Source organism: Rattus rattus, chromosome 12 (genome assembly GCF_011064425.1).
Source record: "Rattus rattus isolate New Zealand chromosome 12, Rrattus_CSIRO_v1, whole genome shotgun sequence".
Lineage (NCBI taxonomy): Eukaryota > Metazoa > Chordata > Mammalia > Rodentia > Muridae > Rattus > Rattus rattus.
Window position 1 is genome coordinate 73796959 of NC_046165.1, and position 12600 is coordinate 73809558.

Genomic DNA, 12600 nt, shown 5'->3' on the forward strand with positions numbered 1-12600 from the left:
ACATAAGGCTTTTTGTGTGTTTTACATCATGCACCTCAATTCCACTCATCCCCCTGTCTCTTTATATATACCCTCTGCCCTTGTAACCTCCCCCGCCAAAAATAAAAACAACAAACAAAACTCTTATCATGGAAGCAGTAGGGTATCACAGCGTGTCTTACGGTATTCCCTTTTGTCTTTACTTCTTTGCTTGCAAATGTTCACTGCAGTGAGTCATTGGTCTTGTTGGACCTCAGCTTTAAGCTACACTATCAATACTGGATCCTCACTGGGACTCCTCTCGGATATCCTGCTGTTGCCCTGTGTCTGGAGTTCTTGCAGCTTTGGATCTACAGGACCGGCCCTCTCGAGTGCTTCAGCAATTTTGTAGATGAGCTAGATGTTGGCCAACTCGTAACCCTGGATCTAGGGAAGTAGCTGAGTTAGTCAGTCCACAGCTCTCCCACACCCTCACCACCAGGACAAGTTCACCAGCACTGCTCCAGCTAGTTCACCCAATGCCACACCTAGCAAGGGGAAGGGCTAGTTCTCCTCTGGCTGGCTCACCCATGTTCACACTACCAGGGTCCAGCTCTACTGTGCTGCACAGGTGAGGTGCTGGCCAGCTCTCCTACGTGCTGCAGCCAGTGAGGAGTAGGGACAGCTCTCCTGCTCACACCCTCAGGTCCAGATTGCCCAGATCCTGTCATCAGGGTCAACTGAATTGTGCTACCCAGGTAGACAAGTGCTGCAGCTAGTAAGGGGGTAGCATTGGTTCAACCATGAGACTGGATGACTCTATGTTGAATTACAGCTTACTGTGCTATATTTAACTTTAGCCAGAAATTTAATCTTCTTTGGAACCTTTGGATTGGACAAATATTTGAAGACATCTAGAGGCCTGGCCCACTGCACGGCCCACCCTCAGCACAAGTCACTGTGATGTGCAAGTGTGGAGTAATGGGAGAGAAAAGGGAACAGAATGGTTTGAGCAGTATGGAGAGAGGTGGGTTTGGAAACATGAGAATGGAGAGGAAGAGCCTGTTGTGAAACTGCACTGCCACTTGAGGCCATAGCCAAGCCCTGGTTCCTGCTGCCATTAAGGGCCATATCTGGTCTGTGACCATGCAGCAGCAGGGGTCTGTGTTGGTGTCCATGGCCCATATCACCACCAAAGGCCATGCAGATGTCCATGGTCTAGACTACCACTTGGGACCACGTTGATATTCAAGAGCTATGCAGAGGTGGCCCCAGACCTCATTGGCACATAAGAGTATTTTTAATTAAGTGTATGTATATATGCGCTGAATATGTGTGCCACATGGAGGCCAGATGAGGACATCGTATCCTCTTGGGCTAAAATCGCATGCAGTTGTAAGCTCTGGGTACTGGTAACCAAACCCCAGGTTCTCCACCAGAGAAGCAAGAGGTCTTAACAGCTGAGACATCCCTACCTCCCCCAAGTAAGGAGTTTTCACCTTAGGTTGATATAGCAACTTAGAATTTAATGTTTCTATAATGCGTCTTGCCCAAGGGAGAAGATTCACCAGCAAACAGGTCAATCTTTCCATTAAATTGGAAGTTAAAAACCCTTTCCTCAACCAGTTTGAGTTTTTTGAACTCAGTGAACCAATAGTGAGACCTGAAAGGATGATTCTCCGTGGCTACAGCATCTTGGATTCCATGCTGCCTGGCTTCCAAATGGCTCTTAACTAGTGGGAAATACTAATGGGAAGTTCAGAAAGAGTGGGAAGGACATGGGTTACCACCTGACTCCCCGCCTGACAATGGGTCCTTTTCAGAAACTTCTCATCCATGCCCATATCCTGCAGTGTCTCATGGTTTCCTTTAGAGGTTTCATTCATTTAATTTTGCATTCTCAATTACAGTTTTTGATCCATTTAGAATCTGTGTTTATGCATGGAGAGAGAGAGAGAGATCTAGCTTCATGTCTCAATGGTGGAAATCTAGTTTCCCCAGTGTCGTTTGATAAAGAAGTTGCCTTCTCTCTAATTTATGTTTTTGACACATTTGTTTAAAATTAGGTAGCTATAACCTGATGGGTTCGCTTCTGGGTCCAGTATTTAATTCCTTTGGTCTACATATCTATTCCTGTATCAATACCAAGTTTCTATGGTCATGGCTCTGTAATATAATCTAAGTCCAGGTATTATAATTCTCTAAGCAATGGTCTTTCTATTAAGACTCTTTTGTGCTTCCATTTAAATTTTAGGATTCTTTTTTTCCAGCTCTGGGAAGAACGTCACGGTATTGTTAGGGCCCTTTAAGTATAGGATTGTGTCATCTGAATAGGGATAATTTTACTTCTTTTCCTGCCAGCAACATTTTTGCTCCTTTCTTGTCTTGCTGCTGTAGCTAAGACTTCAAGCACTGTGCTAAATAAGAGTGAGAGAAGTCGGCATTCTTGCTCCCTTGAAGATTTCCCTCCTTGTGTACTGTTGACTACGGATTAGTCACAGATGACCGTTGCTATCTCGAGCTTTGTCTCCTGTAGTCCTAGTTTCTCTGGGTCTTTTATCATGAAGGAACACTGAACTTCATTGAAAGCCTTTCCTCCTTGATTGAGATGTTCTTTCGTTGATCTGTATACTGTATTAGACTTACTGACTTGTGTATGTTGAACCCTCCTTACCTCCTGGGAATTTAACCAACTCTGCCATGGTGTACGACCTTCTTAGTGTGTCCTACATTTAACAGACTTTGATGACAAATTCTCTTCTATTGTAGAAATCGGTCTATCGATTTATTCCTTTGTTATGTCCTTATCAAATTTTAATATGAGGGTACTGTGGCATTCTTAGAATTTGTTGGTCATTTTCTACTTTACATGGGAGTCACCAGAGCCTTACCATGGTGTATGTGGTAGACGGATGAGGAGCACTGGGGACGTCTATGGGGTAGGAGGAGGAGCACTGGGGAAGTCTATGGGGTAGGAGGAGGCGCACTAGCATTGCTCTTCTCTAAAGGTTTGGCAGAACTTGGTAGTAAATCTGTCTGGTTCTGGGCTTTTCTTTGTTGGAAGACTTCTTATTGCTTCGATTTTGTTGATGTGTGGCTCTGTTTATGTTGTTTATATCTTCTCGATTTGATTTTGATAACTCGTGGATGTCTGTGAACTCATCCATTTCTTTAGATTTTCCAGTCTGGTGACTGTACATTTTCAAAGCATTTCCTCCATTATTTTCTGTATCTCCCAGGTAGCCTTTATTTTTTCATCTCTATCTTTATTAATTTGGGTCCATTTTTTGGTTAATTTTACTAAGAGTTTGGGGTTTTTTTCAACTTGCTTCCCCCCCGAAGGACCAATTTTAAAATAATTTTATGACTTGTTCTTTTAGTCTGTTTCACCAATTTTCTATCATTTACTGATTTGGGGTTTTTTTTGTTTTTGTTTTTTTTGTTTTGTTTTGTTTTCTGGAGCCTTGAGATACATCAATGGTTGCTTTTCATTTTTTCATAAAAAAAAATCTGTTAAATTTGTGGACTTTTCCCCCCTCAAATGACATCTATAATTTTCATGAGTTCTTTATGGCTCTCTGAATTTTGCTTCTCTATCTCTTTGCTTGTGCTCACCCCACAGCATCTTTATCCTTATTTCACAGATAAAAGGTATTCATTTATTTCTTTTTCCCAGAGTATAACAGAATTGGGTTTGGCCCCTTTTCCTCCTCCGTGTGGATTTTGAGGTTTCATTGGTTTGTTTCCATTTCTGCCTCCCACAGTCGAGGCTTTTGGAAAAATTCTGATGACCCTTCCTTATGTGCCCTTCTCTATCTTCTCTTAAAGCGAGTGCACACAAAGGAAGCACGACCTTGCCAACGCCTTAATTCTCCGTTTAATGTCTAGAACTTGGAGGCAATGCAATTCTTGTTGTTTGACCTGCATGCACTTGTCCGTTCATTTGTAATAAAATTTGGATTGCTGTCTGGTCTTCCTGGAAGATGATGAGGCCAGATAATACCCTCAGGAGTGTCTGGATCAGTGTCCCAGCCTTTTCTCATAATCTGGCCCGAATACCTAGACAAGGATTCCTCTCTCCTTCCTCAAAGAAGTTTGAGGACGCTCTTTGATTCTTTGAGAGCTTGACTGGGTAGGGAACCAAAGCTTCAGGACTCTAAATGCAAGTGTTTCCCTGTGCTTGGCAGGACCCGTTTGAACCACGTTGCAGGGAATAAACCGTTGATCTTTTTCTAGATTAGGCAGAATGAGAGAAGGGCAATCTGGATTTCATCTTTCTCTACTTTAGCCTCTTCTTTACTGTCATTTTCTAATGTACATTTTTGCTTTCACAAAATGTATTTTTGCAGCCATCACAGTGATGTTTCGTATGGGAAGTGTGACAAACACACACACACGCGCGCACACACACACACACACACACACACACACACACAATTCACCTTTCAACCAGAAGTCACCCTCAGTGCTTTGTTTTGGGGGGCTTTTTTCTAATATTCTTCAACCATACTCTTGTTTTAGGCTTCATGTAGAAAAATAAGAGAAGACCAAAAAAATTCATCATTACTATTTTCTAAATATAATTCGTATTTATCAAGGTTGCAGTGGTATTTTTAAAGAAGAAAATGTATTTAGACTCAGTGATAGATTGTTTATAAGGAAAAAACAAATAAAGAAATCGGCTTTAGTGCCAAGATTTTTAGTCTGTGTTATTAGGGAAATGAGGTGTCATTTACAGAGATAAGGAAATGGGGAAAGGAACAGATGGGGTGGGATCACTAACAGATGGTTCTGTTGGATTTAGACATATTGAAACTGAAATGATGGGAAACAACCAAATGGAGACGTTACAGGGACAATTAGAAATGCATTAATGGAGCATGGAGAGGGTGAAGCCTGGGTGGGGAGACGTGGGAACAAACTCTATTAGAGTCTACTAAGCTAAGTTAGAGGAGGTAAATATTACAGGTTTGAGGGCTCAAAAAGTATAACAGAATAAAGGCCTAAAACTGAATGATATCTAAGGAAAAATAACAGATATGTTTATAAATGGGAAACTATTACTATTGTGTGCCAATGCAGAGTAACAATGATGTGGGAGCTTGCGTAGCCACAGGACTAGAAAGTGGCTGAATCCAGGACAAGAGGCCCCTAAGGGGTTGCTTTAGAAGCTATGGGACCTGGGCTGTAAGAGGATCTGTAAGACCAGAATAGTAGGAAAAAGGACAAGAGGAAGTTGAATCCAACAAGTCCAGAATGGAGAAGGAGTCAAAAACTGGTGAGTTCTGGCTGAAGAAATCGCTAAGATGCTCTTCGGAGGACTCAAGTTCAATTCTCAGAACCCACATGGTAACATACAATGGTCTGTAACTACACTCCTATGAGATCTCAGGCACCAGACACACATGTGGCGCATAGATATACATTCAAGCAAAGCATCCGTGTACGTGAAAATAATAATTAAAGAACCGATAGAACTCTTGTATCATATCCTGGAGGAGAAAGGAAGCAAAGAAGTCAATGGAGGTTTCAACAGGAAAATACTGGGCAAATTTGGTTTATGATGAGCCATGCTGGGTCTCCTAACAACTTCCTTCTCTATGAGCATGCCTCAAGTCTAGATCTGAGCTTAAAGGTGACAGCTCACGTAAAGATCATGTAAACTGCTAAACAGAATGCTCTACGACCCATAAAGTCAGTCTTGGTACTTCTCCATGAAAACATTCACACTTGCATATAAAATGTATACACATATATGCAAAAGATACATTAACTTTGTTTTACAAGAAGACAAAGATGAAAATAAAGGAGACAAATAAGATGAAGAAGATAATGAAAAAGAAGAAGAGGAGACAACATTAATGTCATCCAGAGGGTAATAATCAAGTACGTGTTTGCACACTAAAACCATTCAGGGTCATTAAAGGGACTAAATGGGACAGTCCTCAGACTGATATAAAAAGAACCCCACCAACAACATCAATTGGAAGAGTGACAAAAAGGGCTGCAAGATTAGAAGTGGAACTTATTCTGTGTTTGAGGGGGTTCTAGAGACTAGAAACCTGTCAGATAAGGATGGATTTTGATCTTCTGACATGTTGAATTCTGCAAAGATGCCAAGTCAGAGAGAAACCAAAAACAAACAAGCCGGTTTGAGCAGAGAATGTCATCACTGATCTTCCTGAGGGAGCTACCAGCTAAGCACTAGTGGTGAGATGATGAGAGATGAGTGGGCATGCTGAGGAAGGAGATGATGAGAGACGAGTGGGGCGCTGAGGAAGGAGATGATGAGAGGTGAGTGGGTGTGCGCTGAGGAAGGAGATGATGAGATGAGTGCGATGCGCTGAGGGAAGGAGATGATGAGAGACGAGTGCGCATGCGCTGAGGAAGGGAGATGATGAGAGATGAGTGGGCATGCGCTGAGGAAGGGAGATGATGAGAGACGAGTGGGCATGCGCTGAGGAAGGGAGATGATGAGAGGTGAGTGGGCATGCGCTGAGGAAGGGAGATGATGAGAGATGAGTGCGCATGCGCTGAGGAAGGGAGATGATGAGAGACGAGTGCGCATGCGCTGAGGAAGGGAGATGATGAGAGATGAGTGGGCATGCGCTGAGGAAGGGAGACGATGAGAGACTAGTGTGCATGCGCTGAGGAAGGGAGATGATGAGAGACGAGTGGGCATGCGCTCTGTAACCAACACTCGACCCTTTAAGGCCAGCAGGTGTGATGATGGTGAATCTTCTTTTTCATTTACTAGATTCACAGTCACCGAGGAGGCCCAGCTTTGGACATGTCTGTGTGGCTGTGGCACTTACAAGGAGCGATTCAGTGGCAGTAGGAAGACTTATTCTAAATGTGAGCAGCCCCCTGCTGTGAGCTGAACTGAATAGAAAGGAGACCTTGATCAGATGATCACTCTGCTTCCTAACTCTGGACTGAGCCTGCTGACGGCCTTGAATGCTTGCTGCTGTGATTGACCTACCATGAAGGACTACAGCCCTCAAACCACGAACAAAATAAACTCGTGGGTAAGCTGCCTTCATGTCAGTTATTTGGTCACAGCAATAAGGAGAGTTATCATAGGAAGGTGAAAGAAAAACATTGTAGACAAATGGAGACTGCGTATATTTAAAACTGATGCTGTCAGGCCGAGAACAGGATGCAGGGCAGTGGTACAGGCTATTGAGGCTTGAAATATCTCGCAGCCTACCTTTTCTTCTGATTTTACAACCAGGGCAACCGAAGCCTGACGGTGAGCCACAGGCAAGAGCATGGTCAAATCCAGACTTCGTCTTGAGCCCACTTAGAATTTGCTTGAAATCATCATCTACTGTCTTAGCAGATCTAAAAGCCGCCTGCTTAAAATAAACCACTGATATTGTTACTATTACTAATGAACTTACAGGCGTCCACCATGGTAGTGTCTCCTCTAAGTGCGTCACACATCTTAACTGACTTAACCCTCATAATAACCCTGAGGTACCCTTTTGATCTTGATCTTTAGTACTCTCCAGAAACGCAGAGCCACACAGCCAGAAGGCAATGGCGCTTGGGTTTAAAGCAGACAGCTGGGTCCTGGGTCCAAGCTCTCCATCAGTTACTGCCTCTAAGTCAGGTCACATGACGTGCATGATACAATGCCTTGGGTGGGCATGAGGTGACAAAATGGGTAACTCTTCATGAAAGTAGAGAAGAAAAGGAAGCTCAAAACCACAGGCTTCGTGGTGCCAGGGCTCCTTCATTCCTGTCCATAGTGTTGTACTAGTCACCCTGTTTATAACTGCTCTTTAAAAAATTGTTACTGTTTTAGCAGAGGAAATCAAAGCTGAAGTGGTACACTAAGACTTTCCAGAGCATAAGGAGGGACCCAGTGCCTAAAAGTCAAGCTCAGGGGTTGGGGATTTAGCTCAGTGGTAGAGCCCTTGCCTAGGAAGCGCAAGGCCCTGGGTTCGGTCCCCAGCTCCGAAAAAAAGAACCAAAAAAAAAAAGTCAAGCTCATCCCAAGGCTTTTACTGAGCTCTTGTGTTCTATGAGAACTGGGCTAAATCAAATATTACTTAACATGAAGCTATGAGTGGTCCGTGGCTGGTTGTCTCTCTAGTTGTGACAAGCTATTTCACCCAGCTTCCTGATTGCAGAAATATTGAGATGTATATCTTTGTGATGGCAGTTCACTGTGGGTGTTCAGAAATGTGACACAAGAATTCCAGACTAAGCTGGCTTCCTAGGTCTATAACACAGGGAAATATCTAGAAGTCACATAACAGCTGTGGGATGTTACTAACACATCCTTTCACCTTCCGAGCAAGGAGGTCACTATTTGAAAATAGGTGCCCTATTCTACAGGCTCAGTGAATGGAACAAAGAGGTAATAAAATATGCAGTGAGCATCCAGGAGGAAATACAGGTCAACTACAGAATGGGAAGCCATCCATCTGTTTTCTGAGGAGGGAGATGTCATATTCATCCTGGCACATTTCCTTGGCATGAATTTTGGCTTCTTGAAAACAAGTTCTGCTTCGAGGGAGATTTTCTTCAAAGGGAATGACTCCAAGGCTTCGTGTGAGACTGGGCACCATATATAATGATGAGGAGGACTGCAGAATGACAGCTGCAAGTCCAAATGGTCACTGCTCTTCATTTGTGCTGCAATAAAACTCATTAACAGCTTAATGACAATTTAAAGATTTTTATTTTCTATGATATTTTGAAGATTTAGCACTAATCAGAAAGCAAGAGTTCTTTCTCCAGAGCCTGGAGCAGAAGAAAGAACAGGGTAGCCATTCATCCTCTCAATAAACACTTAGAGGGGACTTTCAAAGTTGGGTTCTGGATTAAGGGTAGAGAGGGATAAAGGGAGAGAGGGGAAGGAGAGAGCAGGGAGAAAAGGAGACTGCATAAAGATAAGAGAGCTATCGTCGCTACCTAACCATTGGGGAGTCATGGTTTTCTACATAAGACATGTGAGCTGAGCTGTTAGACCAGTCGCTGTTCCTACTCAGTCCTAGCCAGCACCTGCTGTGTGACTCAGAACAGGTGACTTAAACTCTCAACTTTCACTGCTCTATTGTTAAGATGAGGATGACAGGGTGTGTCACATCACTATTGTAGAAATTAAACGAAAGCATGTGTTATTGTTGGGTCCTCAATGTCCTCCAAAGGCTACGTGGTGAAGGCTCTGTCAGTAGCTAATGGCGCTGTGGGGACGGTGAGAACTTTAGGAGGTGACGTATAACCCAATAGGCTATTGAAGGCATACCCCTTGAAGACACTAGAATTCACCACCTCCCTCTCTCTCTCTCTCTCTCTCTCTCTCTCTCTCTCTCTCTCTCTCTCTCTCTCTCTCTCTTGAACAGATATCCCCCTTATTACGTCAGTTCCTTCTCACAAGTCCTGACTGAGCTCTCTGAACTTCTGAGGCAGGTTAACCCTTTCTCCTTTTAAGTTGCTTTTCCCAGGTACTTTGTCACAGAGAGCAGCGAAAAGCTAGCACCACATGTGTCTAAAACTTGTGTGGCGCACCCAGCGCATAGTTGGAGCTTTATATGCTGGGTGATATCTGTTGCTGTCATAATTTTTAAATAACCAAAAGCACGTGAGAATCACTTTGGTAGTGGAATATTCTTAAAGCTGAAAGTCGGGTTTATAGGTATGTACATGCTTTGAAGTTGAATGGCCTCTGGCAAGACTGAAAGTTGTCTGGAGCATTTGAAAATTCTAGACCTAAAGTTCTCCCCAGCTAAGGCTTGCCCTTTTCTCTCAAGGCCATCTAGGCCCCAGCCCTGTCCACCTGTCATCTATCCTAAGCCCACAAGTGCTTCTAGCTGGCTGCTTCCTCTACTCTGATCTTCACGCCCTTCCTAACTAGGACCGTGTCCCCCATTGGGTAACAATTGCTACGTCAGTGACCACTCTTCACACTGAAAACTCAGTTACTCTAAAACTCCTTTGGAGCATGTTCCTCTTCTGCATAACTTAGGTTGCCACCCAGGAACAAAGAACTGAAGAACTGGAATAAAATTTCTTTCTTGCATATACATATTCCTCACCCAGCCGGCAGATAGTTAATTCCTAACTCCTCTACACCTGTACAAAGACAACAATACTTTATTTCACAGAGACACTGTGCAGATGAGCAAAGAAAATGCCAAAAGATCTTTTAGCCCAGCATCTGTGAAGATTAAGTCTTCCCAGACTGCAGGCTCTGGTACCTCTTGAGATCTTTGGACTGACCGAGCTTCTGGTGTCTGTGGAAGACCCTGATCCTGACGTCACGGCAGCCTTCCTGCTCATCCTTATCGGCTTCTCCATATATGACACCCAACATAACCTGTGTCATCTCCCATTTAGCTACCTTAAAATCTATGCCAAAGGACTCAGCCCTTGGGAAAATAAATAAATATTGTCACACTACTCTGATAAAGAGAATCTTAACCTTGCTGTGCTGGCTAATTTTGTGTCAGCTTGACATAAGCTATGGTCATCTAGAAGAAGATGACCTCAGTTGAGAAAAATTCCCTACAAGATCAGGCTACAGACAAACCTACAGAGCATTTTCTTAATTAGTAATTGATGTGGGAGGGCCTAACCCATGGTTGGTGGTGCTACCCTTGTGCTGCTGGCCCTGTGTTCTATAAGAAAGCAGACTAGGCAAGCCATGAGGAGCAAACCAGTAAGCAGCACCCCTCCATTGTCTCCACATCAGCTCTTGCTTCCAGGTTCCTGCCCTGTTTGAGTTCCTGCTCTGACTTCCTTAGGTGATGAACGGTGGTGTGGAAGTGTAAGTCAGATAAACTCTCTCCTCCCCAAGTTGCTGTTGGCCATGGCGTTTTATCAAAGCAATGATAAGTCTAACTAAAACCACCTGCCCATGAGCATAGCCGCTTGCCTATGGCAAGTCAACAGTCAACAGCAAGAACAGGCAGCCGATCTAACCACCAGTGAGGCTTTGTACACAGCACTTGGGAATACTCAGGGTCCCAAGCAGATAATATGATAGGAAGTCTTTGAACTTCTTCAAGGAAGCTAAGACCCACACACCCTGCAACACTTCCACTTAACATGTTTTACTTTCTCATGAGAGGCAGATGAAATAAACAGATCCGCCCTTAGGTAAAGCCAGATGCTCAAGATCTGTGATCTTTCAGCTCCTGGTTGGTAGCAAGAAAGCAGTGTGAAGATCAGCACATCTTTTGTTTCTATACTTTCGCTTAATACTGATGCAGATTGGCTTCCTGTTTATAAAACAAAAATCTGTGCGCTCTGAAACCCCAGGAGAGATCAGAGTTAGAATTGAGTGTCATCATGGGGACATAAATTCTACCCCCAAGGAAATAATAAATAGAATCCGAGCAGTCAGAGTGCTGTGCCAGCAGCAGTTCCCCTGCAGAAAACCTCAGCTCCCGTTCATGTGCATTGCAGAGTGCCTGAGGTCAGGTGGGGGGAGCTCTAAGCATCTGGACAAAGAGCACCACCACCATTCAGAAGGGCGGAGAAGTGAGGGTGGTCTGTTCGCACTGCCTGGCATTGCATTTGATGAGAAACAAAAGGAGAAGAGGAGAGAAAGAGAGGGGAAATTGTGAAGGCTGTTCTCATAGATACTGTCTTCTAAACTTTACATCAGTATTGATTTCTTTTGGTTTGGTTTGCTTTAACTTAAAATAAAGGCTTCCTGAGAGCAGGGTGACCTCATTTCTTGGGTTGATCTCAGTGCCAGTGTGTTTTAGAGCCCATTATTGACAGGTGGAATCTTCTGGAATTCCTGGTCCTAGCCTTGGCCAGAGTGATATTCAATGATGACTACGGAAGCCTTTTTCTGGACCACATAGCCCACCCTGCACCTTAGGACATCAGAGACATCACACTTGTATCCACTGTGTCGTTCGAAGTCCTGAAAGTTCAGATGAAGGCTCTCATCTCCATATTGAAACCGAAAGAGAAGGAAAGAGGTGAGAACAGGAAGAAAGGGCAGGGAAGAAAGGAAGGGTTTTTCTAGACATATTTGAAAGTATCCTAAGTAAATGCTAATATTCTCAATGGTGGAAATTCTTTCATCAAAGAAAATTCCTTGGCAATCCCTTTTGAGGAATGTATCCACTGACTGCACTCAGAACAGCACAGCACACTGTAACCTGATTTCAATGTTTAATTCAAAGATGGATTTAAATGCCAAAGATGCCGATTTCACTCAGCTGAACTCATTCAGCAGCCTCTACAAGACGCCTCAGCACATCGCTTTGGTTAAGCACTTGCCAAACCAAGTGGGTCTTGGCTGCACTGCCACCTTGTACCCAATGCATAGATAAATTCAAGGAGAAGTAATCACTGGGCCAAACATTAAGGCTTGAGTCATACATCAGCCCCGCTTAGCTGGCAACCAAATGCATAATTCACATTGCTGCATTCCCTCCTGTGATTGTTTATCCATTACAGATCAATCGCAGAAGAGGCTGTGAGTTTATTAGAGCATAATTTAGCAACCCTACAAGCATTTGGGATTTACATTCTGTTGACTGAATTACAATAATTAATCTGTGTATGAAATTAAATACAACCCTAAGGAGTATTTGTATGTAGATTGTCTTAAATTCTGAGGACTTCTGTAAAAAATCACATGCCGAAGGAACAAAGGGCAATTTAACT